Source organism: Engystomops pustulosus, chromosome 4 (genome assembly GCF_040894005.1).
Source record: "Engystomops pustulosus chromosome 4, aEngPut4.maternal, whole genome shotgun sequence".
Taxonomy (NCBI): domain Eukaryota; kingdom Metazoa; phylum Chordata; class Amphibia; order Anura; family Leptodactylidae; genus Engystomops; species Engystomops pustulosus.
Genome location: NC_092414.1, coordinates 142,698,706 through 142,725,570, shown reverse-complemented (window position 1 = coordinate 142,725,570; position 26,865 = coordinate 142,698,706). Strand labels below are relative to the sequence as shown.

The 26,865-nt window shown below is 40.2% G+C and overlaps 1 protein-coding gene across 2 annotated transcripts in view; it reads left to right on the top strand.

Moving 5' to 3' along the window:
* The window catches only part of LINGO1 (leucine rich repeat and Ig domain containing 1), a 231,142-nt gene that overhangs the window by 186,165 nt on the left and 18,112 nt on the right, over positions 1 to 26,865 (top strand). For both annotated transcript variants that reach the window (XM_072147855.1, XM_072147854.1), the window contains one exon: positions 2,089 to 2,173. The gene's annotated coding sequence lies outside the window, so the exon portion shown is untranslated. The remainder of the gene's footprint in view (positions 1 to 2,088; positions 2,174 to 26,865) is intronic.

The window sequence follows — 26,865 nt, the reverse complement described above, 5'->3', positions numbered from 1 at the left end:
GAATCCAGGCCTATGTCTATTTTCATCATTTTACTAATCTCTCTGTCTCTTCACTGGCCTTTATTCCCCCTCCCCTCTCCATATATCTGTCATCACATTTCTCTCCCTGACTTTCTCATTAATTAATTTTTTAATTAGAAGTATCGCATATGGCAGTGGGGGTTTGTTCGGATCCTGGCCAAATCCTCCAGTACCACTCCTGCACTGCATCCTCTACTTCTCCTCATGTTGATCTCTCAGTACTGGGTGCTGTATGCAGCCTCAGACTTTGTGGCATACAACAAGAGATGCATTGCTAGTGGAGAATACAGCAGCAGAGGAGAATTCAGAGGCATAGAAATGAAGGAAATATGAATAGCGGAGAGAAGAAAGTGGATGGGGGAGGGAAGTGAGAGAAGGAGAGACGGATCGATTAAAACAGCAGCTTGAATCCCTGGCAGTTCCTGCCTCTGACATGGCTTCATGACCTGGATTATAGGCGTATACACTACCTATGTGGAACACTATATGGAGGGGGAAACTACTTCAAATCTACTCGATTTGTCTTGTAGGGAAGGGAATGTACATGCCAGTATTATAAATAATGAATTTGTCTATTGTATATCTTCCAGTATAGCATGTCTGGGCTCTCCATTATTGTAGTGGGTGTCAGGGCTGTAAAAGTGATATAATATGTGTGATGCTGCCTGTTCACCTCAGAACTGCAGTCGGCGGCATCTTTCATGTCCTTTGTAGCTCCCTTGCCACTAACTTTCTTATATGTGGAATATTTTGTTTCCTTTGTTGTTTTTTCTATATCTAATCTCTTTTTTTATTTTATTATTGCCTCCCTCCCTATGGTCTGTTATCATTATTTTACCATCCTCCTTCTCTTATTACTTTGCCTGATACATAGTCATCAGTGTTACCCATATCCGTTCCTTATACATCATCCCTCTTCCCTATCTCCTAGCCTTCTCCCTCTCTCTCTATCTTCCCCCTCCTTCCGTCTCCCCAGTGCTCTGTATTTAACAGGACAGCCCAAGCGGATGGCTGGATGCTCTCAGCGCTTCGTTGAATCCTATTATCTGTGCAAAAACAAAACCCACAAACCCTCCTCCCATCAAGAATCCTCCTTCTGTCCTTCCTCCCCTTCTCAGTGTGATTCTTTTCCTGTTCTTCTCTCTATTTCTTCGCTTCTCTTTCAAGATGCTATTCCCTCCTTAGGAAAATGTTGCATCTATCATAGATGTAACGCATTCACTGGCAGTATGACCCAGCATTATTAAAGAGACTTATATTTCCACCATTTTGTACTTTTTACCTTTTCCACAATCCTGTCATCCATAGTGGTCAGTGGCCATTCATCAGATTGGGAAATGTTACAGTATGGGAAATGATTTTCAGAATTATCAGTAAACGTTGTTCTTGTTTGTGTTATCTCAAGGTTTGAGCTGATATGGTTAATAAAATTGTCAGTTTTTGGTGAAGGTCATTAACACTTGGAAAGCTTCAGCGTTGGAAATAAGGTGTTAATTCCCAGTGTTATGACTGCAGCTGTTTTGTACATAGCCGCTTAATCATCAGTATCTCAACCACCTTAAAGGTCAAGGACAATTTCTCCATAATTCTGTATGAGGTGGATGCTGTAGTTCAAGACACTGCTGCACGAGATATCTTCCAGTTTACAGTGAGATGAGGTTCATACAAAAGCTATTTTTTGCAAAAAGTGGTTGTTTAAAGCTGACTTATTATTACATGCAGTGTAATGGGGATAAAATGTGTTACATTTACTGTGTGCTGCTCCGCTGACTATTATAATGCCCTATTTCCTTCCATTCCAAATTATTCCCAAATAACCACTGTTTTATATTAGAACTGAGGCTATATAGTAACTATTGGTATCACAAAATGAGACAGTTACTGCCCAAGGTTGCATCTCCTGACTGTTGTCCCTTGTTAGACCTCCCGGATTTCTCCATCTTACACATTGACAGTAATTTCCCATCCAGACAATCTGGCACTACAGAAAGCCGAAAATGTATGTAGCCAAAGATGGAGTTATATTTATGGAAAGTGCTAATTGTCATGCCACTTCCTCTCTTTCAGAGTACATGATTGGGCATTGGAAGGCAAAAGCACTCCAAATCTGTTTGCAGCGGCCAGTCAGTGTCCTTCTGTACGACTCATCAAGGTAAGCTATGTATTTTCTATTCATGCATAACTTGCTTACAGAAATATATATATTGCAGTATGGCCATATTCTGCTTCATTTTTAACATGATTAACTCACCCTCAAGGAAATGGAGAGTATACACATCACAAAATGAGTGCAGATGATGATTGTTTTTAATAGAAATGTAAAATACAAGGCTCTGAGAGTTGTCATAATGCCAGCTGCTATTGTACCACCTCTTTATACAGAGCTGCCAAGGATTCTGATTGTAGAATATTGCAAGTTTTCTTTTGATCTCTATGATGCCACACATAAACAGGATTTTTCTTATATTGACTAAAGATCAGACAGCATAAGTACTGCTCACTAACTGGGTAGATGTAAAGCAGCTCTCCAGGTTCCACCTTGGGGAGGCTCATTTGTCTCACTCTGTTTGTCTTTTTCTCACTTGTGTTTTTGTACTGTAAACTTTATAATAACTGTGCATTAACTATAATAAAAACTAGCTCTCCATGCATTGGCTTTCCATTGAGTCTTCAGTAAGCTGCTGTTAATATAAAGCAGCCAATCAGACAGGCAGCAGATTGACCCAATGATGAAGCAGGAGGTGTGTCCCAGACCGCCTCAGACTGCAGGCACTGTAATCATAGAACAAGCTGATCCCTAGTGGAGCTGTGCTAAACAGTTACTCACATTTAAAGTGGACTTGCTAAATATGATTAATTCTATTATTCATAACCAAATGGGTAGAATTTTTAAATGACATTTTGTTAAAGAGATACAATTTCTAAAAAATATGCAGCTGTCAGTAATATGAAGTGGTTAGCAATTGCACAAGCAAATTTGCCTCCATGCGGAGCTTGGTGGATATTTATCAGGGCCTCTGCGATTATTTTCCAAAATCCGCCACCTTCACACCCCACTCGTCAGGCGAACCAAGGGCGCAAACAGTGGGGAGGCCGGTGCGAGGCGTGGCTGTCCCCACGCCTGCGCACTTGCTGCAGCTAGTGAATTTTCTCATGTGAAAAGTCGCCGGCTGTGATTTTTTTCTTTAGAGATAAGCTCTGCGCAGGACTCAGGCCTAAGGCTGCGCCGGCATAGGTTTTGGCGCCAAATGACTCTAGTCACCCCCTTGCATAGAAATAGGAGAAAAATCACTACCAAATTTATCAAGACATCAAGGGTTATGTGCACCCAAAAAAAAGAACATTTTGTGACAAATGAAAAAAAAAACAATACTATGAGACAACCCAAAAAAAACAAATACAACAACATACATAGACTCACTTAAAACAAAAATGGAATTGAACATAGACAACCAAGTCAAAGATAAATTGTAACAATGAATTCCCCCTTAGTGATTTGAAAAAATGTTGCTCCTCAAAGGGAGGATGCAGGTTCTTCTGATCAATCATCAGACTCAGAAATGGAATGATATGATTCTGTGCAGCTGAATGTGCTAATGAGATATACTATCCTTTCTGTAGTTGTGTATACTGTATATAGTGTGGGGGAATTTATCATCACTGGGTGCATCGTGCGATAGTCTTGTTTCCCCTGTCCGTGGATGGCGCCTGATATACTAAGAGGCACAGATCATGCTCCAGAATGAATTGTACACAGGTTCTGCCTGGCGCAGCATTGTGCTATAACATGCACCAGGCTCCACCACTCCCTGCCTAGTTGGCGTGAGGGCAGCAAAGAGGTGGGGGAAAGGAGCAATTCTGGATCATATTTTCTTAGAAGTTAATTGTGTAATTTCTTTGTTATTCGTGCTAGAAATGTAGAAATAAATTGATAAGTGGGTGTTATCACTTTGAGGCATGTGCCCACACAGCAGCGTCGGCTCCAGGCTTCTGTAGGCCATTAGGTTACAGTGCCTAAGGCTGCGCCGGCATAGGTTTTGGCGCCAAATGACTCCAGTCACCCCCTTGCAGTGAATTCATGAGGCAGCATTAAAAATTCATAAGCTAAAACAGTCTCCTGTTCCCTAGTTTATCATTCCAAACAGCCCCCTCATGATTATATAAACCCCCCTCACACCCTACGGATTTATTAGATACAGCCACACCTCACCCCATGGTTTCCTTATTTACAGCCTTATGTGGCCCCCCAGCAGCTCTGGGCCCCAACACTTGCCCAGGTATGCCCAGTGCTGGCCCTGCCACACAGTATAATATTGTCCAATCAATGCTGTTAGTGTTGGACTATGTAGGGACACACCCCATTGACAAACAGAATGTAAACACAAAGACATTTTATTCATATATTCTCAGGAGGAACAGTGAAGGTTTAAGAACAGATACTTTGGGATTGTTATTTCATGATCAATACAAAGAGATGACAGGTTGTGTCTAGTAGCAGAAAGCAAGGACACGTATAGAAAACCAAGAAAGAAAGTGCTGACTTGAGAAGAAAAATAATGTGACAGTAAAATCAAATGTTAGGTGGCCATGCACCAACATAACATCAGAGGGTTAGGCAATAGTTACTCATCCTCCCCATTCTTTCCAGAACTGTATGAAAAAGGAGCTCATCCTGCAGAAAGGATCAATGGATCATTGGACAATTTCCATTGGTCAAATTACGGCTTTATTAGTGTTTTTTGTGTGAAATGTATTACCTATAGGACACTATAGTATGGCTTTAAAGGGGCTGTCCAAGTATGGATTTTTAAAAAAAAATTATGGCTTGTGGGGCTATAAAAAGCTTATACTCTCCTCTCTGCCCACTTGCGACACCGCCACAGCATTAGTTTCAGGCTGTAGTGGCAGTGAATATAAACTGGAGGTGAGTATAAACTAGTAAAGGTGACGATAAAAATTATTATTTTATAGCCCCTCGGCCATATATAAAACATTACAAATACCTGGGCAACACCATATTGGGTGTGGACACTTTTTACCTCCTTTCTGCTAAACTTCTAAAAGCCATAATTTTTTTCCCATGATTGTTGTTGTTCCATTTGGGATAACTAGCACTTATTGGCGGGATTTTACTCTTTCGGGAGATGATGAAGAAAAAAACACTAATTCTTCTATTTTATTTAAAGCTTTTCATTTTTTTCCTGTTTACTGTATGCCAAAAAATGGTGACCAGAATGATTCCAGTGTTATCTGATTGATATTAAATTTTTGTTTTGCTAATAGTATTAAATTAAAATACCTTTTATTCTGAAAAATTCATGAGTTTTGAGATTACATAACTTTTTTATTTTTCCACCAATGGAGATTGTTGTCTTTGTGCAATTTTATAACAGTACTGACAGCCATGACTTGCAGTAACAGGACTTCATTCATGTGGTACAATATACTGCCCCACAACATACAGTTACTTTCTGGTGCACCTAGCTTAAGTCCAGAATATACAATATACCACCCACCCACCAACTTACAGTTACTTTGTGGTGCAGCTAGGTCCAAAATGTATTTGACACCAATTAAAAATTCCCTGTTGGTCGCAAGCACAGCACACACAGCCCTGCTACATCCATTCACTCATACAGAGCTCTGCTATATCCATGCAGTCAAAAACACGGCTCTGCTACATCCATTTATTCACGTACACAGCTCTGCTACAAACATTTACTCACACACTGCTCTGCTACATTTATTCACTCAGGACTTCTACACACATTTACTCATATGAACACACTGAGCACTGCTGCACACACCTCTAATTCATACCCAGTCCCAGAGGTAACATCTTCTCTGTCTTCATCCCCCGGCAAAATGAAAGGGTTTAAAGGGGTTGTCCTACTTACCTTCCGGTGCCCTCCGGTATCCATGGCCGCCAGAGCACCGCTGGACTCGGCTTCCGCCCGGACCCGACAACCTTCCGGCCCCCATACGCAATGCTGTGAATAGGGACGGGTAGGCGTGGCCCCCCACAGTCGGCCGGAAGCTGAGTCCTGCGCTGCTTCGGCGGCCATGTTTGTTTACATGGTGCCCGGAACGGAGTGACAGCAGCGCTGGATACCGGAGGGCACCGGAAGGTAAGTAGGACTTTTTTTTTTTAAGCAGCCCTCTCCCGGCCACCTTTAATTTTTTTTCAGAACCCGGACAACCCCTTTAAACCCTTTCATGTTGCCGGGGGATGAAGACAGAGAAGATGGTACCTCTGGGACTGGGTATGAAGGTAAGTAGGACTTTATTTTTTTAAGCAGCGCCCTCCCGGCCGCCCTTAGGTTTTTTCCAGAACTCTCGGACAACCCCTTTAAGGACCTTGTAGTGATGCAGGAAGCATGTGATCAGTCACATGCTTCTGACATAACTCTAGGTGATGCAGTAATACTCAGGAGAGGGAGAGCAGTGCAAAGGCTCTTCCAGAGATCTAGTAAAAGCCTTTGGGTCAGCACTTCACTTCATTTAATTATGTATATATTTAATATATATTTTATTTAATTTGGGTTGTGTCAGGCACCAGAGCCTGATTTCACACTTTAGGAAAATGCAACATCTCCACTTCTCTTTGACAGTACCATTTGGAACATGCACAACAGAAGACCAAAGTAAGGAGTTAGAACAATAAGAAAACACATTAAATAATCACAAGGAATTTATGGAAACATCTTTCGAATTTTATGATTGATGTGGTGTTGATTATTTTAGAGGACATGTCAGTTTTAAAGCTTCTTTCTTTACTGCATTGGTTTTTTCTGTAGCCCTCTCTTTGCTCAGAGCCCTATGTTCCTACTTTTTCATGCAGTACTCATTCCTGATGCACCCTCTCCAGCTTTCTTCATCTCCCTGCCCTCTGGCTGAGTCTTACATACTGTGACAGCTCTGGCTGGACGCAGTCATATAATTTACATCACTCTGCAGATCTTCCTCTCCCCTTTCCTTCATTCTTTATATGCCAGATGGGATGGTCAGTCTGTCTGCTTGCTTCTACACCCTCACATGTATCCCTTGTCTCCTGTCCTGTCCATCATATCATATAGACTGATCTAATCAGCGATAACCCATTCTCATCTAAGGTCCCCTTTTTCCCATTTTTTGAAATATTGAATATATCAGTCACCAAAAGTACCCTGGCTTGTCTCCTCTCGGGTCCCTAACGACAAACATTAGTTCTGCTGGCAGAAGGAACTCTGTGGTCATTGAAAAAAGTAGTGATGTCAGTCGACAGATGTAGCCATCAGGAAACCATTTGGAATGGGGGGGGGGTCACTTTTGTTGTATGCTCCTATTCAATACCATGTAGGGAACAGTTTTGGCTAGATGAGAGGCCATAAATGTGGCTAGGAAGGGGTATGAAAATGAAAGGGAACCTGTTAGCTGAAACTGCCAGTATGTTATGAACCCATTATTGATGTCCTAATATGCAGGAACTCTCTGTCACCTTAACTTTATTCAACCAGTTTACATTTCACTCTGACGGACCATGAATGAAACATGATATGAAATGTGTTGGCCACATACTGGTAGTGGTTTATTGGGTCAATTCCTGCTGACAGATTTCCTTTAAAGAGGACCTGTCACCCAAAATAATCCCTCTAGAAGCACTTATTCAAGCAAGCAGCTCCCCAGTCCTACCCCAGTTATAGCAGTGTTAAATCGCTAGCTTTATTGGAACATACCGATAAGCTACCAAACACTGCACTACATAGCCGCCCCTGAGGGGGCAGTTTGAGGTGCTCCCCTCTCCTCAGCTTCTCACCGGACCGCCACTCCCACACCATATGCCGCGGCTCAATGCTGCAGTCACCGCCTCTTTGGACCATCCCCTCAAGAAGCTTGGACTGGCATTTGGACAGCTATGTAGTGCAGTGTTTGCTATCTTATCAGTATATTCCAATAAGTCTAGTGGTTTACAACTGCTATTGCTGGGGTAGGGCTAGGGAGCTGCTTACTTGAGTAAGTGCTCCTAAAGGGATTATTTCAGGTGACAGGTCCTCTTTAACGATCTTTTGTGACATTAAAGGCAATACATAGGCTGCTGGTAGTGCCCCCTCTACCCGTCAGGACCTGTAAACGTGCAAACCCTCTATGAAGGTTCTAGACCCTGGTCATTATGTAATAGCAGCTGTATCCTTTGCCTGGAAAGGCAATAGTAAATTGGGTGTAAGATGTTATCCAATTATGTGGCTGTATTTACAGTGGAGTGTGATTGGAGAGGTGCTACCACTTCACTAGGGGGAGTGTAAAACCCCAGTGCAGTGGGAGCACATGGTCTTAGTCTGAGGTCTTCTTTTCCTGTCAGCAGTCCAGACCACATGGTCCAGTCCAGTCTGCAGAGTCTGAGCACATGGTCTGAGTGAAGAGAGAGACAGTGTGGATCACACCTTCAGTGCTGGCACAGAACCTAATACCAGGAACTGAGTCAGGAGACTCTAATCCAGAGCTGCAGCTTCCACATATTGGACACAGCTCTATCTCCATTATCACAGCCTGCATCTACTACCAGGTTGGTGCTTTATTCCTGAGGACCCCTCTCCACGACCACTCCAGTACCAGAATCCAGATCTGCTGTTTGAACGTTCAGGCCCTTTGCCTGCTACCTGTTGTTCAATAAAGAACAGTGAGTTGATTTCTACAATGCTGCCTCCATCTGATCCATGGATACCACCACGGGCTTCCCCATCCATTACCCAGGGACCTATCTTACAGACACTCAGGGGTTGCCCCGGGGAGAACCTCCGGTCCCCATACCAAGCACCGTGACATCAATGCACTCTAGGCTGCAATCGCCAGACACTGCTGTATCCTGGGCCCCGGCTGCCTCCAGGCCACAAGAAAAGGCTAGGGTGGTGCACATCCTGGATATCTTATTTGCATATTCCTTACCCTCATTTTAAAATGAATAGTTATGCTCAGTATATAATTTCACCATTGATGGAAAGTAGTGTGAATTAGAACAGACAATATATCTCACTTCTGAGAGTTTGCTGCCAATCTCAGCAAGAATCTGTAAGCTAAATGCTCAGCAGTACCAATCTGTAATGAATAAATATGCCTGCAAGCAGGTGAGTTCATCCACTTTTCTCTAGACTGGGTATTTGGCATGTATATATACCACTTAATCTGTCCTGCTTCAATTTGCTGTCTGGCACTCTTAATTGAGTAGAGGGCTGTATTTAAGGCCTCCATAATATGTTCGATTTACCTTCACTTGCCATTCACCCGGATGCCTCCAAACTTGCTTCGAATCTGCCTGGGCTGTGGTATAGGAAAAGGACAGCTCAACAATTTGTAAAGTTAGTTATGTAAAGCAAGAATATAAAAATGCATGGGTAACATATGCTTGGTGTTCCCCTTGGGAGGAATGTGTATACCTCTAGATGTGGGCATCAGTTATGGCATCGCTTTTCAATTGTCTTTCTATGTTCCTGCCTTTCTCTTTGTCAGGGTATCATATGTATTTTTTTTTTCAATGTAAGTCACAATCTACTGTGTGTATGTATATATATATATATATATATATATATATATATATATATATATATATATTTATTCACACAGAAGTACTTTTTGCATTATTATGTGTAAAGGTGCCCTAAGATCATGATAGGAAACTGGAACACCTTGACTAAAACTACATGAGAATAGCGGGAGCGCTCAGATTTCTGCACAGGTTAGAATTAAACTCAAAGCCCCAGGCAACAAGGCTAAGCGCTCTGCCAGCATGATGACCATTATTGTACTGCCTGTTAGCTGTTAAATCCACAAATGTACACACTAGCCTTAAGAAAAAGAGTGAACAAATAGCCATTGTTTTGTCATCACACTGATACGGTTTTGCTCTGGCGGCACAGACTCTCAATGATTGTTTGGGGACCAGGCAAAGTAATGGATCTCTTTGGATGATATCTCTGCTTCCAGTACATACATAGACTATATAAATATATTTTAGAATATATAAAAAACACAAGCCATTTTTTGCATGCCAGGTTTTGTTTTCAATATTTGTGTCTTATGTAACTCGGGTGCATTGGGACTCCAGAATCCACAAGTTCCTTCTGCACCCTCCACACAGTACCTACTTCTTGAATATTGTATCGAATATTATTATTTACTTAGTTAAGGGATGCATATATAGCAAGGGCTATATGAAGGCTGTGAGGCAATTATATCTACCCCAACCAACATTCTTGCCAGTGTCTGCTGGTTGCTCATATATGTTCCATGTCAAATGGGATAACCCCTATTAAGCACTAGAGAGGAGGGTGGAGAGGTAGTTTTTTAAAAGGAAATCTACCATCAATATTAAGCATGATAAACCAGGGACACGGACTGTGGTCAAATCCAGGCACCGTGACTCTTTCCTTCTAAAATCAACTTTTAAAATTATGCTTATGAGCTTGAGGGGCTACTGGGGGTATTACCAGAACCGGTCCGTGATGCAGCTTCACAGGTTGTTACACTGTTCCCCCTTATGCTCGCTAAGCACTTCCCTCCTCCCTCTGCCTGATGTAATCTGACTGTAGCAGAGGAAGTTTCATCATAAGTTGGCAGGGTGGAAGTCCTCCTTCCACACTGTACTAGCCTGTGAATCTACAGCTCGAAAAGTCTCTGGTAACACCCCCAGGAGCCCTTCTGTCTCATTAGCATGATTTTAAAAGTTGATTTTAGAAGGAAAGAGGCAATGAATATCAAATATAAGAAGATTACCACAGTCACTGTGCCTGGATCTATGAGTAAGTAATTTATCTGGCTTGATTTGGTTTAAGTGACTCTCATTATTTACAAACGAGAGAGCTACATGGATTCATCTCCACCTTTTCTCTAATAGGGATCATGTCGTATCTACTATCAGTATATCATAAATGTCCCCTCTAATAAAACTCCCTCTTTATGTTTTTGCCTGGTTGTCTTTCCCTGATATTATTTCTCATTTTACAGTCCTGCATGATGAAATAAATACAAGCCTTTACTGTGTAGTTGTATTAACACTCTATTGCTAATGAATTGGGAAATCGCCACTTTTAACCATTGTTTTCTCAAAGCTTCATGTTCTTTTCCTTTAACACAACTTTCCTCTATCTCTAGTGTCGGTACCAGTATACATGAGATCCTCTCAGACTGATCCATCCTCTATAAATCCCCTGATCAATAGGAGCATCAATTACGTTATATTTCTCAGTACTTCCTGGTTGCAAGTCATAGATCTTGGCTGCATTTTAATCTCTGCTCGGAGCAAGTTTCACATTAATACTGGATGGCAGAGTACTGTGGCCCCTATCAAATGAGAGAATAGCCAGCATCACCAATAGTTGCCAGGTCATATACAGTAATTGAATAATTCTATGCCAGGTCTTGCCAACCTTGTTTTCAAGGCTGTAATTACTTTCCCACCTTGTAGCTGTATTTATACATGATAAATAGTGGGAGCATGTTTATAGAGCAGTGTTACTAGGCAGAATTGCTGATCAGGGGTATGAGGAAATTGGGTGCAAGCCAGAATAGTGATCACATAAGCTGTCCTTACTAGAAACACATTAACTCACAGAGAACAAATCAGGGAATGATTTGGATGTTTTAGAAAATGTTTTTTCTTTAAATTGCATATGGAATAACTACATTTTTATTTTGAACCAAACAGAATAGGAGAGATCTTATTGCCTTTATAGCAGTAGGACATTTCACGACTTGATGTAGAGAAAAAAGGTGTTTTTTTTAATCCTTAGATGTCCGGCTATAACTATTAAGCCTTTCGCCTGGTTTCCCCTTTTTACAGGACCCTCAGCTTTTACATAGAATGGAACCTCTTCCACACGTTACAATAACATTCTAGGTATTACAATGATCTTGGTGGAATGTTTCATATTCCCTGAAGAGGCGCTGCAGCATAATTGAACACTGAATGGCAGATCCCTCCACAGATTTCAGTAGATAGCTACAGGGCCTAGGAACAGAACATTATGTGATCAGCCATTTGCCTAGGAGTCACTCTAAACAAAATGGGATTGTTCAACATGGGACATCAATGTTTTAGCATCATATTAACCTATTGCAATTGGTGGAATTGGTGAGTGTAACCTTGATTAAACTTGTATCTGGGGGTTCTAAGAAACTTTCAATGCCTTCCCCGGGTAACTGCAAGCGTCAGTGAAAAAATAATGGATTTTTTAGGCTGTAAACCAAGCAGAAAAGTATGCACAAAAGCTTAATGGAAGTGAGCATGTCATGTTACATCAGTGTACAGTAAATAAGTCTCACTTTTTTAGAAGGAAAGTGTTTCTGTAGACCTGTTAATATTGCATTAAAAAATTAAAACTAAAAACATAATTAAAACAAGAGTCACAAAATATAGACCTTATTATGGCAGCAAAATATTCATTATGGTCAGAGAAGCCGAATCCGTTTCCATAGCTATTGGGACAACATATCAAGAGTAGGAATGCAGAGGTAAATGTCTAGGCAATGGTAGGTTAAGGGTTAATCTTGGTAAATTGTTTTACTGAAGCTGCTCAGTGAAGCAAAATATTACAGAGGAAATCAATATCTCAGTGTGTGAGTGGTATATAGATATGTCTGTGTGGTCTATAGATATATCTATGGATCTAGGATATAGAACCAGACTTCTCCTACAAGCCTTTGTGTATTTTTAGAATTTTTACAAAAAGCAAAACCCACAGCTTGACCTAAAGCAATAAATAGAAAAGCAGCGGATAAACAATGGAGGTGTATGGTGATGTAATGATATAATATATATCAAATGACTATTATGTAGTGGACATATTAATCAAAACATATTGGGGCATATTTACTTACCCGTCCCAATGACGCCTCCGATCCGGAATGTCCGGCGACACGTGCGTCCAATTTCCTGCATGTTTCGCTTCACCCGCTCAGGTCCACCGGAGTTCACCTTCTTATTCCCGGTGCATGTAAGTGCTGATCTTGCATCACAATTTGGTTTTTAAATTCTGCGGTTTGTCCGAATCAGTTGGGTTGTCCGACATCCACGCCCCCCGGTTTGTTCGCATGCAAGCTGGCGCCGATGCACCACAATCCGTTTGCGTGTGCCAAAAGCCCGGAGAAATTCAGGACAAAGCGGTAAAAAGTCGGGAAACCGGACGAAAATGCGGTGTTCGGTCCCTTAGTAAATGTGCCCCAATATGTGTAACACTGACATACAGCTAGTGTATGTGTACTCCTTTTGACACAGTTAGTCATTTCCAGCTACTTTATAGAGAAGGAAGAGACATTTACATAATATATCATATACTGTCCTGTAAAGAAATCTTAAACGAACAGTAAACATAAAAAAGGTATGAAAAATGGAACAGTGCATCTACTCTTAAAGTATCAGCCGTTTTGACCATATAGTATTAGTTAGATTTTGGATAGTGGATAGATGTTAAATCAAACCTTAGTTTGTCTTGTTAGTAGCAGCAGGACTGTAAAAAAATATTTATACTCCAGGATTAATAGAAACTATATATCTAATGCTTCCTTCAAGAAGGCAGCTCCCTATAGATCAGTGCCTGGTTTTCAAGAAGTGTTATGACATGACTTGGGATAATAGCCAAACAAGTAAGTTTCTACCAAACAAAAAAGACGCCCAACTTTAGACATTTTCAGAGCATTTTCAGAGCAATTGCTTCAGTGAAGCGCTGGTTTAGACTGTAAGAGGCTATATGTCACGGGTGCCCCTGCGACTCATGTCTCGGGTGTCATGTGCACCCGTGTGCCTTCGTGTGTCCCTCTGCCTTACTTACCTTGCCAGGTACCCGTACACTTTGTACTTAGTACACAGTGCCAAAATGACCTTAATTCATTTCATACATTAACATACTCCTTAGAACAAAAAGTGACAAATTTTCCGGCGTTTCTCCATCAAGGCTTCTTTTGGTGAAGATCCTGCAGTACAACGCACGTGGAGTAATGTCACCATCACACTGTCTGTGTATTATAGAGCAAGAAATGCATAAACACTCCGGAAATTAGTTGAAAAACAAGGCCGCTTTTCTTTTCAAAAACATCTGTCCATATTAAATGCTGGAATTGCAGCTTAGCTGTATAGAAAGGAATGGGCCTTAGTTATAATACCATGCACTACCCATGGAAAGAGGTGGATTTGTTTTTGAAAAAAAAGGCAGTCAAGTTTTTCAAATGCCAGAAAACCTTTTTCTGACTGTATCTGTGATGCTGAGACAGATGATTATTATCGCCTTAGTAATAGCGCCAGAGTGGCTTGTATTGGCCGTATTGTGTGCTGTTTGGGGAGTTTCTAAGCACCATTTAGGAATACCCTAGAAGGAGGCCCTGGCTAACAAGAAGGTCCTGGGCAATTACCTAATCGCCCTACACTCAAGGATTAACACATTTGTTCTCTGCAGGATTTCTGCAAGACTCTTTTCTGGGGCTCATGTAAAGAAGAGGTCGCAAACTGACAAACAGTGAGGGCAGTCATCTCCTGTATACTTTAATCATTTCTAGATTGACTGTTCCCTTAAAGAGGGTAAATGGGAAACTGTTTGTAATTTCTGATCACTACAGTACTTTGAAGAAAGCTGTGTTCTTGCCATCTGTGGCATCTTCTTTGCATTCCCTTTCTGCCTTTTTTCAGGACTGGCCTCTCATAATGTGCCATGCCTACACTGCCGTAATCACACAACATGACAGATGGTACCTAACACAAGATCAGAGCACATCGCCTGCTGAGGCTGGTCTGATGATCTGATTGGCTAATAAAGCAGATCCAAATGGACTAGCAGGAGATGAAGCCTCGATAACATTTTTGCTCCAAGCATATTTACAAATATTAAATCACAAAGTAGCCAATGTTTTTTAAAGTATTGGCAAAAGCATATTTTATAAAATAATATGATGATAAAAATTCATAAATACAGTAGTTTCAGTACACAGGATATATTTCCTTGAATTCCTCTGCATATACACAGGGGGAGATATAGCGCTGGCATGTGATGCCCCTCCAGCGCTGTCAGATACATAAAGAGGTGGCGGACGCGTTGCCGTTATTTCTACACTAGGTCCTACCTGGCGTAGAAATATGCCGCAGGCTGCAAACTTCCAGTTGTGAAAGTTCACTGGCCTCAATGACTGTGCAGTCACATGGCAGAAACACCACTGACAGCATCCCCATTCAACTTACCTCGGTGTGGATCTAATGATCAGAATGGTGTTTCGCTAGGCATTGCAATTATGTCATCATCAAAGAGAAATGCTGCTGATTCTTTTTACTACATCATCATTATTAATATAATAAGTTAAGCTGGTTCAGAAATATTGGTCTGTGCATGAATGACGGACCGTGCGCTGACTGGATTTCATGGAGAGGAGGATGCATCACACTCGGTAGTGTGTAAGGGGCCTAAGGCCTCATGTATACAAAAGTGTTTGATAATTGCACTGCAAACAGGCCTTGTCCATATTAGATGAGTGCTTATTAATAGGACTTGCTTTATAGAATGATAACAATAATATATTTATTTATTGTTATTGAAAAAAACTATATATTTGTTGCCATTCACAAATGCAGATTTTTATTACCCTCACATACATCTCCATCCAGCTATTACAACACTTAACTAACAGCATCCACAGGTAGGGTATGAAATATACACTCTAGCATCCCCCATTTTTATGCTACAACTCACCCAAATGACAGGTGACGGGCTAATGTGTCTGAATGAGAGGTGCTAACTACGACTCACTAGTCTTTTACTGCACCAGATTATTTATTCAGCTCTAGACACAGGTATTAATCTGGAGCAGCAGAGATCTGTCTAGTTCTACTCTACACTGGTCTAAAGACCCACACATTAATACTTCTCCCCCATTATCTCTATTATTATGGAATAGCACTCTGACCGCTGCGGGTGAAGGTCTTGCTAGAAGAAAATTATGGGTTCTATCTATCTTCCAGTGTATATGGTATTACAACCACACAGTCCTTCTGTTGACATTCAATAGCTATAGATTATATGTGCAGAAGTTTTAGGTGCTCACTGAATATCTACACTCTGATGGACCCATTGTCAACAGAAAACATAAAACATATTGTTCTCTTAGATGCTTCCATACTAAAAGGCTATTTTGTGTTTCTTCTGCAGATTAACTGTCACAAATAATTTTCTAAATTCTCTAAAAGTCACAGAGGAGGTATCAGAAAATGAATCTCCCATTTTAATTTTTAAATAATGTCCTATATGTGACATGCTTAATTGGGATCTAGAAGAAAGCTAATGAGTCTTACTGTGTCAGAACACAAGACACAAGCTACTAGTATTCTTCCTCCTCTTGGCCTCTTGGGTCCAAGCTGTATTTGCTGGAATATGAGCTAACTGGGGTAATGTGCTGGATAATAAGTAAATGATATATTATAGATAAGTAATGAGTTTGTTGCAGGAATCACTTATGCATTATTCTCATAGTGTTTGGGGGATGGTGTCATTCTGTACATGGGTAGGTTCTGTAATAATTCTGTTTTATGTTCTCAGTAACTCCTCTTGTTAATACTGACTAGAATGGTGAGTAAGAATAACTAAATATACACAGAACAATCCACACTACAACAAGTTTCCTAGGAATAAAAACAGTAACTCTCATGAACCACAGGTTGTTTGTGGTATTACAGCAAAGATATATTTAATTTAATGGTGCTGAGCTGCAATCCTAGAGGCAACCCATAGAGTTGGATGGTGCTATGTACGTTCAGAGTATTGGTGCTTTGACACTTACCTAATACAGCTCCATGAACACTTTAAGGCTCAACTTCTTAAAATGCACTTAGAATGGAGAAACTAATATGACCGTACATAGTGCCCTAACGGGTTATAGAGCCGGAAAAGTTTAGCAGATTGTACATAGTATCTGTCTTGAGGCAACAAAAGTGTCTATCTTCAGGCAACACAAGTAGATAAAAATGTAAACTAAAAATATGTAAATGAAGCAGAATTGCTTTGGGGGGCATCATCAGAGCCCATCCGGGCCCCGATTTCATGCCTTCCGGAGCCACCATTACTGCCAGTGAATTTAGCTGAATCTGGAAGCAGAGACACAATCTTCTCAGTCTGAAGCCAATTCCAGGTACACCTCACCAGCAGGAAGGCTGACCGCACCAGCTGTGGGAGAGGTTCCAGAGGAGGTGCTGTGGGGGATAAGGCCGGAGCCCAGAGGGGCTCTGATGACACCAAGTCTTCTTGCTTATTTACATATTTTTAAAGCTTCATTAGACAACGGAAAGGTCACATAAAGTAAGAAAGAAAAGACACAGTAGGAAACAGGGGTTTACAGATCTACATGTGGCAGAATTTATTATGTCCAAATGTGTATAATATGATAGCAGCATTGTATTGTATTATAGTTTACATCAAGTCTATGTTTCAGTTCTTTTAAAAGCATGATCGGGCTGCTCAGTTATCTGTCACTGACTTTGTGTTGTCTCTTGTATAACTTCCTTATATAGATGTTAACATACAAGCCACTCACCTCAGTGACGGGCTGTAATTTTCAGAGAGGTGAGCCAACCATTGGAATTCCTCAATGCTATATTTTATACACAGATATACTTGGCATCTCAGGTAATGAGGACATTATGAGAAAAGGACATTTTCAGGTTTTTCACCTTGAAAAAGGTTAGAAATTTTTGAAAAGCAAAAGTCACTGGTAATTAGAAGATCCACTATAATCATATGGATGGTCGGTCTATTGAAACAAATATTGATAATGTAGTTACAATAAATCAACTGTAATTCACCGTACAGTTGATGTAATAAATAGTCAGTGCTGCCTGACAGCTTTTGCCAGGGGTCGCTGCCTACATTCAACTATTGGGAAGAAAATCTGCAAACTGATTTTCATTTTGGATATACAGAGACTTATTGCAAATAATATCTAGCAGATATAGCAGATTTGTAGATAAATATCATTCATGTGCTTCCCTAGTGATCGGATTGCTTTTAGAATTTATAGCATTGGTTTGCTCTTCTGATTTAAGAGCTTTGGGTTAAGATGTCTACTACTCATTTACTAATTGAAGATCAGTTCATTCTGGGTATGTGGTCCCATCTGTAATGTGTTATTGACCAAATCAATCACAGATATTAGTATTGGAGATTGGCCTGGACATTTCATACTATTTTATTTAAATCAGAAATAGAGATTTTGTCATCCTTTGTTGTAACTCAGTATGATATACAAGACGGTAGATCTTAGGAACATTCATAAAAACTACTATGCCTGTACAGTAATTATATGGTTGTTGAGTGCAGATAATGATGCTTAAATTGACTCCTTTCCCTGTAAAGTGCACTAGATATCAGCACTATTTCTGGAATACTATCAAAGCCCTTGATCCACCATATCCAATGGAACAACAAAGGTTAATAATACAGGCAGTCCCCGGGTTACATACGAGATATGTTTTGGAGGTTTGTTCTTAAGTTGAATTTGTATGTAAGTCGAAAATGTATATTTTATCATTGTAACCCCAGCCAATTTTTTTTGGTCCCTGTAAGAATTGGATTTTAAAAAGGTTGGATTATCACAAGAACCAGGATTAACAATAAATCATAAATCATTGCAGACTCCATTAGTAACTGTTAAAGCTGTTTATTGTAGCTTAAAGCTACAGTAAATTACCAACATTCAGAGGTCCGTTTGTAACTAGGAGTCGTCTGTAAGTCGGGTGTTCTTAAGTAGGGGGCTGCCTGTACTTGTTTGGCAATAATCTATTAGTGATTACAGATAACCACACTTCTAAGGTTCCTCATAGGCATGACATTTTTGTTGGGAGATCATGTTGATTACAATAATGTGATGTGACAATAGACTAGTGTCCATACAGGTCAGTAGACCAGTGGCTATATCTCTTTTCTAATATTTTCTCAGCAAATGTCATGTGTCCACCACTCTACATCTACATACTTCATATATCTGGCACTCCTCTATTTCATTTTTCTGCCTCTGTTCTTCCAATTCTTAGTCTCTACTTCATGTCTGCTTAATGACCACCTACCTTTCAGGTTATTCTTTGCACATTGTAAACTATTGTGAACTGTAAGGTTGCTTTTATTGTCTTGATTTAAATTGCTAGATATTCTTTTTGAATCCATTTCAATATAATACATCCTTGTAACCTTGGGCCAATATCCTTGCTTGTGAAGGCTGCTACAATTTTAATACTAAATGTTATTGTAGACAAATGTTTTAGAATATTCCTTTTATGCTTCCCAAGTTCTTCTTATTAAAACACATTGTTTTATCCACAATAAAGATTTGATGTGATACCTAGTGAAGAATCCATTTGATTGATTCAATTGGAGTTTCTGTCTTAACGGTGGACATTGTGTTAGAGAAGTTCTGACGAGAACTCTTCACAACTGATGGAGGTGTTATTTCCGTGAGGCTTTGCTCTCTGCAGTTTGTAGTCTTCTCTATTCTCTTTCAAACTTGCATCCCTTCAGTCTTCAACTCCCAGATTGTAAGGAGAAGAAAAAGCTTTGATATCTCTAGAAGAACTCAGCAATTTCTGAAATTCAAGTCAGAATATGTGTTGGATAACTGGGTTTTTAACAGTAACTACTGCATTATTTATGTTTCTTTTGGTGAAATAGAAGAACAATATTCACAAGGTAATTGTGATGCGAGGAGAGAATTGAATTAATTGTATGGCCTTCTCTGTCAGCAGTGTCAGAACTGAAGCAGGCTATAGATACTACAGTTAACTTCTAAATGTCAGAAGTTGTTCTGGTGGCTCTATTTCAGACGTTTGGCACCAGATACATTCTGTGATGTTTGTCTCTGGGGGAAACACAATGAGTAAATATTAAAAAATAAAAAAATATGGGATCCTTGTTTCATGTCTCTGAATAGTCAGTGAATCCTGGGCAGATTGTTCTGAACTTCTGAACATTAAAAACCGGCTTATTTTACTTTTACCTCTAGACCAGTACAAAATATATGCTATCTTTGGATATGGCAGGATGAAGGAGACCAGATGAGACAGAACATAAGCTCTTCAGGTGTTTTATTTTGGTCATATTTTAGTCTAAGTTTACACTTCAGATTTTTCCCCGTTTTATATAAAAAATTACCTATAATAACAAGAACGGGCATGTGTCAAAGACAAAATAATGTTAACCATTGTAGTGTACAGTAATCTATATGGCTGAATGGTTCTGAACTCATAGTCGTTTTATTGATAATCATAGCATCATGAAGATATTACAAATGACCCCATTATAAGGAATGACTAGGGTTTTATCTTGCTATTATGGTAATAGTATAAGAACAATTTAGCCTGTAAATTCTTCCCATCCGAGCAAAGTATCTCTGTGTTTAAATGACTGGTTCAGTCTGCCTAATGACAAATTGCCCAGATGTCATAAATGGAATCATAAAAGCCAATAACCCAATTCCACAAAAAAATGGTATAATAACATAATCTGACACCATACTCTGTTCTCCTACAGTCCAGGTTGGAAGTTTTGGTTGAAATTATATGCACTTAATGTACAATTGGGCCCTAAGTATGACATTGAGTTAGTTGACATTAGGTTAGGACACAGACATCAACTTTTGGCCTCATGACAAGATTGAAAATGTTGCGCTGCCATTCATAATCACAAGGGAAGTCCAAAAGAGTTGAATTTCTGTCAGCTCTTGGGTTGTGACCAGATGCATTATCATTAGTTGCACTGTAGTTAAAAAATGATGCACTGTAGTATAAAATTATGAGCTTGTGGAGCTAGAAGCCTCGTAGCCCTATGTCAGGGAGCTCCAGAACATTGGACAATGAACCCTATGTGTAAACATAACTAGGGCAACCTGTGCTTATATAAAACCTCACAATGTTACTTATACACATGTTAATGAATCCATTTTCTGGGAAGGAACTATGTCAGTGTTATATAAGTAATGGGATAAGAGGTGGAGCAATGACAACCTTTCATTCATTTTTATGAAAAAGTATCGTTTTCAGCTATTGCTAGATGCATACAGCACAAGTCTGTGATCAATCTAATGAATACCTCATTGAATTGTGAAGAACCTGACAAGAAAACTAAGGTTACATTATTTATGAGTGCTAGTACTATTGTATAATGACAGGATTATGTATGTAACTATGGCTTTCTTCTAGGGTGTTCTTTCTGTCAGTCATTTTTTTCCTCACCTCTTCTGCTGTTTCCATCTTTCCCCCTCCTCTGTCTGTTCCTCCCTCCTCCTTCTCCTTTCATTCTTCGCACAACTCCTGTTACATTATCGATTGATTGTTTTATCGGGTCTCCCTGACTTTGTCCTCAGGGTGCAAAAGAGAGAAGGGATTTTGCTTGTGATAGAAATCTGCAGATTTTTCTCACTGTGTCACTAAAGACATATCACATATACATGCTGTTTGTGTCACCTAAGGCTATAATGGTTTTCTTAAATTTCTTCATAAATATATTGGTGAATCCACCACCATAAGTCTTTTTTTTTATATGGGAAGGGATAGTATATGACTCTCTTCCCTAGATATGTGCAAATGCATTTTTTTAGATTGAATTTCTTATGTTACAAATGTTCACTTACTGATGGTTAGACCTTAGTGGGCGCTGTTGCATTTCTGAACGCAGTCCTCATAGTAATTGTGAGATGTGACACCTAATGTCTTAACAAGGTTTGCTTATGTCTAATGACTAATACATAAATGGCTCATATATGTCATACATATGGCCTGATCATTTATTACTTACAATTTCTATGCATTATCTGTGCACTGAAGGTGTAAAGCCAAGGAAGGGGCCAACATGTATATCCTTATGGCCCAGTGCCCTTTGACAAATTATTGTCATTTAACTGCTCATTTGACTCTCACGTTGTGACAAAGCAGCTCCAGGGAATGAGGGACAGAGGGGGCTGTTTGTTATTCCTGCAGCTTGTCTTACAGTTTCAAGCATTTAATTATGTTTTTTTCCTGTAGTATTTAATTATGATTCTCCCTCCTTTTGTTTGAGGCTCCATGTAGGCTGTCTCCAATGAGAATCTGTGGAATTCCCAGCAGCTGGAAATAGCGTTCTAATACAATTTACGTCCCATAATTCTCGAGTAAATTATCAATAAAGTTTAATGGATAAAAATAATTCCAATAAAGCAGGTGTCATTTTCTACTAAATGTATGACTCTAGAATTTATAGAAGGATATGCGCTGAGCATACATGTATTTAATGACATTGTGAGGAATATCCAGCACTAAGGGTAAGGTAACAAACACCATATAAAAAAACACATATGGAAAACACTTTATAAGAATATGCCTAACTTGTTAATGCAATATATGGCAGTCATCATTTTCTGCTACTATTTATGCTAATACAAAATTACAGATGAAGTCTAATCAGTATCCTGAAAATATCCTGAAGATTATTAGGTGGAAAATTCACTCGATGAACAAGGGCCGACACACACAACAGTGAAAATCACACTAGTAGGGCATGTGTTAGTCAGAACCATTTTTCACTCGTCACAGTTTCTGAAGATCCAGTAAGCAAAGAAACTGATCAATTTGTGAGAAACAGAGTTTTACAAAATATGTAAATTAACTTCAGGCACTCGGATTCGGGCAGGAGCAGGGAGGACTAGCAGTGTAGGGCGTGAATAAATTAAAAGCCAGCGATGCCGTAAAGTAATCAGGTGACATCAGCCTGAGCGCCTTCGGCTGATTTGCATTTTTTAAAACTCTTTTTTCTTTGTAAGTGTGCCGTTTGCTTTATTGACTAAGAACAGTTCCACTTAGTGCATAAAGAAGTCTATTTTTCATGGCCAATTTTGGCAATGGTGGTGTGCAGGTGGCATAAGACTGGTGTACTACATACACTTTTTAATATTTTTACATTTTGCAGCATGTAAAAACGAAAAGAAACTCATGCATTTTCAAAAAGAAAGTAATGTACTTTTACAAGATGTTTTACTTTTCTTTTTGGTTGTAGATTTTTTTACACACCTGATGCAGGGCATACTGTGAACTGGAAAATGCCCTTGTTGACACCATGGAAATATATTGAAATGTGTTTTACAGGAGTCTGTGTTGCTAGTGGATAAAATGTATCCAAAATGGCATCTTTAAATTCTAAGTCGTTTCTCCTCAGATGTCACTCCTATTGGAGTGAGAGTCTGAAAAGTTTTTATATTTAATAAATTTGAACGGAACTCACCCTCAACGAAACACAGGCTGAAAACAACAGACCATGGGCACATTGTTTACAGCCCATGAAAAGCACACGTTCCTGGGTAGGCTTAATAGGATAACAGTCTATGAGAATGTTGAGGGTTGTAGTATTGTCTTCAACATCCTGTGTACGTGGGGTCTGTGGTTCCTCCACACTGGGGTCACTAATAGAATAACATAATTTGTGAGTGGGATCTGTGGTAGCTCCATACTACGGTCACTAGTATAATAGAATAACATCCTATGCCAGTGGGGTCTGCATTGCTTCCACACTGGGGTCACTACAATAACATCCTATATGAGTAAAGTCTGTGGTATCTCAATAATGGGGTCACTAATAGACTAACATCCATTGTAAGTGGGGTCTGTGGTTCCTGCACGCTGGACCAACTAGAATAATAGACTAACATCCTATGTGAGTGAGGTCTATTTTTCCTCCACACAGGGTTCACTAGAATAATACAATAGTGGGGTTTATGGTATCTTCACACTGGGATCACTAATAAAATGTAAAAGTTAAAGTTGTGAGTGGGATGCATGGTACCTCCACACCGTGGTCACTAGTATAATAGACTAGCATCCTATGTTAGTGGGATCTGTATTACCTCCACACTAGGGGCACTAGAAAACATCATGTATAAGTAGGGTCTATGGAATCTCCACACTGGTGTAATAGAATAGTTTCCTATGTTATTGGGGCCTGTATTATCTCCACACTGGGGTCAACTAGAATAACATCCTACTTGAGGGGGGTCTGTGGATCCTCCACACTGGGGTCAAGAACATCTCTTATTCTTGTCTTTTTCTCTGCTTTTGCATCTTTTTCTTTTCTAATCCGTCCATCTCCTCCTGTGATCTACAGACAGCGTTAGAATGCAGGAAATCTATTTAATCCTGTAATAGTATTACAGGCCTGAGGGGCCAGAGATGACCATGTAGTAGAGGTTAACCCCAGATACTCTAGACATTAGTGGGACACAGCATGGAACCTCCTGGATGTACTGGTTTCCCAAATCATTGCCGGTTCCCTCATGTTTTTCAGTACTATAGTAATAGATGTTTTGTAGTTAGTGGTAATGTATATTAATGTGTATTACTCATTGAATCCCGAAGACTCTGTTCTTCCTGTACTTCCATGGCGTGCTGCTCAGTAATGAGAAATTTGAAGCACAGTTTCTCGCTCATTTTGAGTAAGAACTACTGTTTCGGCATGTTCTCTCCTATGTGGTCCCTGACTGCCTCCACGATCCTGTACAAGACTTGAAATCTGACTTATTCCACTGAAAACCTGCTGTAAACACAATAGTATTCACATAGGCTGAAATAGTTAGATACATACTGTAGGTATATTGCTATAAAATCTTGTTATTGTGTTTGTATAATCCACTTAAATCACTAAACACATATTTCCCATTCTAAGTCCAGCTGTTATCCAAATATATTCGGCAAGTGGGCCCGGTGTGTACCACGATACCCTGCAGTGATCTGTGTCCCTGTCTGATGTTTACTTGTTGACTCCATTAATTATTAATGAGCCACTGCTGTAATTACCTACCCTAGCAGCGACACTGCTTTTCCTGAGCCTCCAGGAGCTGAAGGCAGCACAGCTATAACTCAGGATATAGTGCAGGGCAGCACAGTTATCTCGCACCATGCACCTCTGGGCAGCACTGTTGTTTTTTATTATATGGCACAGTTATCGCTTCTTACACTGAATCTTGCAGCTCAGTAATCTCCATTGTGCAGCTTGTTTTAGCAACATTCTCTCACTTCATAAATTCTTCTATAGAATAATTATTATCTTTCTGTTTTAATGAACAGCACTACTTTGTTTTCTGAATTACAGGACAGTTAATGCGCATCCCCTGTACTAATGGATAGTAGTTACTACACATGAATACCTGCAACTACACATGTGGATGAATTTGTAGGAATGGCAAGATGAGTATTGGCTCACTTTTAGGCTTCATGCCCATTGATTGGGTGTCAGGGGCGCTCCTGCGACCCATGTCCTCTCTGCGCTGCCCGCTCCCCCCGGGTTCACTCACCTCTCCGCGTTCCTGCTCCGTCTCTGGCTTCCTGGCGCACGGGCCCTAGAAGGAGCTTGTAGATTTAAAGGTCCAGCGCAACACTGATTGGCGCTGGCCATTTCCTGGATATGAATTAAAGCGGGCCTCTCCAAGCATTCCCTGCCGGATCTTTGTGCCTAGTGCCTCTGAGAAAGCTATTTCATGCGTTTTGCTGCGTTTCCGAATTCCCGTTGTGACTCCGGTTCCATTATTGACTCTGATCCTGAGCAACCTGTCCTTATCTACTGCTACGTTCCCGACTCTGATCCTGTGCTGACTGTCTCGACCTCCTGCCTGTCTCTGACTTTCAGTTTGCCTCACAATTCTGTACTTCACCTTGGGCGCCACCGCAGACAAAGTTGCACCTCTGGAATGACCTGGTGGTACATGCCGCATGTCCAACCTGCTTTGCTGTGGGCTCTGGTGAAAACCGGGTGACATTTACACTCCAGTCCCAGATGTCGGCTTATGTCATCGTCCGCGGTGGTACAGAGGATCCACTACCTCTGATCCTGACATTGGGGCCATTGTTTCAGCAGCTTGCACAAATCTATGGGCTAATTAGTGTTGTTATACCACGACATAAGAAGGGTGGTAACTGGATTGCAACACTAGAAATGTCTTCCATCTCCAGAAAAAAAAAACCTTCACTTGTTTCTCCTTGTTCCTGCTACAAAAGTAACATTCCATACAATGAACCCTATGGGAAACATAAGTTACATGGATGACTTCTCACTCACCTTCCGTTTTTATTTTCTGTTTAGCTCTCCTAAAATGAGGAGTGTACTGGAAAGCCACAATTGTATGTCTGTTGCTAAGAATGGATTGTCGGGGATTTGACAGCATGTGTTTGCTGCAAAGTGTGGTCATATACATATGCTATTTAGTAATACATCAACCTATAACTGAACCGTTCACAGCTGAATATGCAGGATATATACTACAAGCTGACACATAATAAAAATTAGGCTTTGGCTACATGGAAACTTGTGCCAATATAAATGCTGCTAGTGGCACCTTGTCAGATTTTTGCTAACTTGAGTTGTGGTCACTGAAATTTCAACACAATTCGCTATCATCAGTCGTGAAGAAGCTACACATTGCCCTAATCTAACAGAATATAGCCCAACCAAAGCCGCCATGGTCTAACCCAGGAAAAGCAGCTCTTGACATACAATTGAGAAGCAAGTATTGAACTGGTATCTCACATTGTACGTTATCTTTCTCTGTACCTCTGCATTGTAATACTTCTGTGGGATGGGACTGTATAATTTTTCACCCAGCAGTGCTTTTCAGTGCAGTCATCCATCAATGCCACCATATCCCATGGTACATACAGTTCTAAGCATACTAGTTACTGCATACTTAGCAATACAGGCCAGTGCAGATAGCCCCCACTGTAAAGTCTGACCGCAGTGGATTCCTCTCATTTTCTGGACCTTACACTACATATATTTGTGTTGTAACTCATTGGGCAGCAAAATAATCACTTGCTATAGTGGTGGGAACTGAATTGCCTCT